Source organism: Oncorhynchus mykiss, chromosome 18, assembly GCF_057628025.1.
Source record: "Oncorhynchus mykiss isolate SJ-2025 chromosome 18, ASM5762802v1, whole genome shotgun sequence".
NCBI lineage: Eukaryota > Metazoa > Chordata > Actinopteri > Salmoniformes > Salmonidae > Oncorhynchus > Oncorhynchus mykiss.
Window position 1 is genome coordinate 24,722,863 of NC_143039.1, and position 3,178 is coordinate 24,726,040.

The window sequence follows — 3,178 nt, forward strand, 5'->3', positions numbered from 1 at the left end:
TGGCCCGTTGTATAGTGAAGGTCCATCTTTATTCTTTGACAATTTTGCCAGTAAAAGTAAGTAAAATTTGACATCTCAGAAAAATATACATTTATATTTATTTTTTAAAGGTACTTTTTACTCCGTGCATAAATTATGTAGAAGAGCAAATAAGTAACATTAGACTATTCCTATATATCAATGGGTTGTTGGTTATTATTTCCCTCAAAAGACTAAACCTTATCTTTTTCCTTCAGACATACTTAAGGCAATTATTCTTATGAAGTTTACTTCTTAATTGTGCATTGTGTTTCTTGGTGACTTAATTGAACTTGATTATTAATATCTCCTTGGAGGAAGACCTGCCATGTTTCTTTGTGACTGATATCTTAGCAAGCGGAAAATCTTAAGGACTATACACTAACTGCTGCTGCTTATCATAATTTATTAAAAACCATGAAATTGAAATGTATTTATTCAGATGTTAAACATTCTATTCTTTTATTATTTAAAAAAAATTCACACAAGAAATGCTTCTGCAACACCGTTGTGTTAAATAACATTCATGACAACACAATCATGCTCCCTCTTTAGAGAAATAAACATATACCTCTTTGTACCTCAGTGACTAAATCGAAAATGGCATTTAAAGGCACCCAAATTCAAATCTTGGTGGCAATTCCTCTGACGTTACCCAAATATAATTTGACTCCTGACAAGGGGATGTCATTTCTAAAACAGAACATTCCTATCAGTGGAACCCACATTTGCATAATTTGGATACTTCTGTTTCCGCCAGCGATGGTTTTTGACATGCCCAACTGAGAGGCATGGAGTGAGAACCGTCAATACACATGAAGTAGAGCGGGAGAGAGAGGGGGACAACCATCAGAGCCATCAGAGTAAACAAAACAAATTTATCTTGGCGAAAACAACGCTTACCCCAGCTGGTAGTCGGAGATGACCGAGGCGTACGACGGGGTTGACGCCCTGAGCAGCAGCCTTGACATTCAGCTGAGCGGTTCGGAGAGAACTGGGGGAAACAAAAGTACTCTTGGAGTTGTTTTAGTGACGAGATGACAAAAATGACTGAACTGACGATAATGCCATGTAGCTCGTTTGCTCTAATTGTTGATTCAATTTGCTAATTACTAATTTGATGTAAGTGGCAGACACATCTCCGTGTGTTCGGGACATGGTCAAATAGACGGGAGGTGGCGTGATGGCTTGTCACGGAAGGGTTGCTCAGCTCCGCTCGTCGTTGAATATTCGATCAGAAGATCACTCTTAATTGTTTCTGATTTGTTTATTTTCTAATGCACACACTCCAACGGTCATGGTTGACCACCCCCCCCCCCCCCGCCCCCCCTCCCCTCACTCTGCCCCCCACCCCCCCACCCCCCCCCCCCACCCCACACTCACACACTTTCACAAGTGGCCCTCGAACGTCCATCACACAGGCAGATGAAGGATCACTATAAGTTATTGCTGCGCATCAACAAAAGCGTTCCCTCTCTTATCCCAATGTTCTCCTTGAGCCCCACTGAAACTCTCTGATCTAGAGGAGCAGATGAACTCCCATGCAGGCACATTGGCCCTCTATTGAAAAGCACTACCTGTTGCCATGTAAACGGATTCAAACTCAAAAGTCTAAAGGAGACTATTGTTCTGAGTTGTGGTCCTAAAGGCTCATTGGCTAGTGTTTGTTCGCTGAGTGGAGGCATTTTTTTTTATATTGTTGCATTTTGTTGAAAGATCTCATTTTAACTTGTCCAGTGTAGCCATGTACCCCAAACCAGCTCACTGTAAAGCTATTTAGAGTATTTGGTCAAAAATAACAACCGGATTGGCTTCAGCTCACAGTTTCTATCAAGATGAAAACATCTGAGACTGGAGAGGAAAGCACACTTCTTTATTTCAGGGAAGCAAAATGAAACATGTTTAGTGAAACAACAATGATGACTGGAATCTGAATATGTGAACTGGTCAAACATTTCCAATGCGTCTTTTGTTCTGTTGACCCCGAGCAGATTCTTCAACAGACTAGTCTTTCTTCTAGTTCAAATGGCCAGCCAAATATTTATCCCAGAACAACTTCCTCTGGTGAGGGTTAGATCAAACTTCAAACCGGACCTACGATATGTTAAGAAGATGTGTGTGTAAGGTTGAATACTGATGGACTGATTATTATCTGGACACATATTAAAACCAAACTCCCAGAGAGAGATGAAGACAGACTTACCCAGGAATGCTGGAGAAAACCTCAGAGTGCAACTCTCCTGTTGCTTCCTGCCTTTGCCAAGTCTGTTGGGTTGAAATCAATAGTCCGTGTCCTCTAAAGTATCCTGCAGTTTGGGAAATGATTCTCCACTCTACTTTCCTACTTTGGCTCTGCTACAAAAAGTACACAGTACTCCCTTGCTGGGTTAAGGATTCCAAAGACCGCAAAACTCTTGTGGTTTTTGTCTTATATTGCATCACTTGATGTGCTTCCTACATTGTATGACTTGCAAATTGTTCTATGATATTGAATGGGATTGACATTTGTAAATGTTAATGCATAGAATATTTCATATTTTCTAAAAGGGGCGATGGAAAACGGCAGTCTAATTAAAATAGAATGATATTTTCTCTCTCACGTCGTCTGGGGCCAGTGAGTGTGTTGCTATGGAGATTGGGAATAAATATGCTCATGTATTCATGTATTAATTCATACATCTGACTAGATATTTATTTGTGTATGCTCATGTATTTATTTATTAATTTATACATTTGGATGGTTATTTTATCTGGACAAACAAGACTTCAGTGAAAGGATGATTCTATGATGCCACACAATTCTAATAATTATCTAGCTTGTCAAAATCAGGGGTCTAGACTGTGTCAGAAAACCCTGGAATGAATGGCATTTGAATTGGATTTGTTCTTCATCAAACGAGGTGACGTCACCACTCCATCGCTCTCTCTCTTCACGTCTCTGGTCGCATTCTCTTTTGCTATTTTCAGCACCAGAAAAATGTAGGAAAATAAAACTAAATTAAAAGTAGAAGTCTCTAGTACTTTATTGAGGGAAAATGTACTTGCTACGGCTGTGATACCTGGTTGTCTCAGCTAGGTATCTTAAGACGAATGCACTAATTGTAAGTCACTCTGGATAAAAGCGTCTACTAAATGACTCAAATGTGAACGCTTGTTGTGA

The 3,178-nt window shown here is 39.8% G+C and overlaps 1 long non-coding RNA gene across 1 annotated transcript; it reads right to left on the reverse strand.

Moving 5' to 3' along the window:
- Window positions 1-1,874: 1,874 nt before the first annotated feature.
- On the reverse strand, window positions 1,875-2,354 carry LOC149975440 (uncharacterized). Its single transcript, XR_016488645.1, has 2 exons — window positions 2,222-2,354; window positions 1,875-2,112 (listed from the first exon to the last, which is right to left on the reverse strand). It is a non-coding gene; the product is annotated as an uncharacterized LOC149975440 (long non-coding RNA).
- Between the last annotated feature and the right edge of the window lie 824 nt (window positions 2,355-3,178).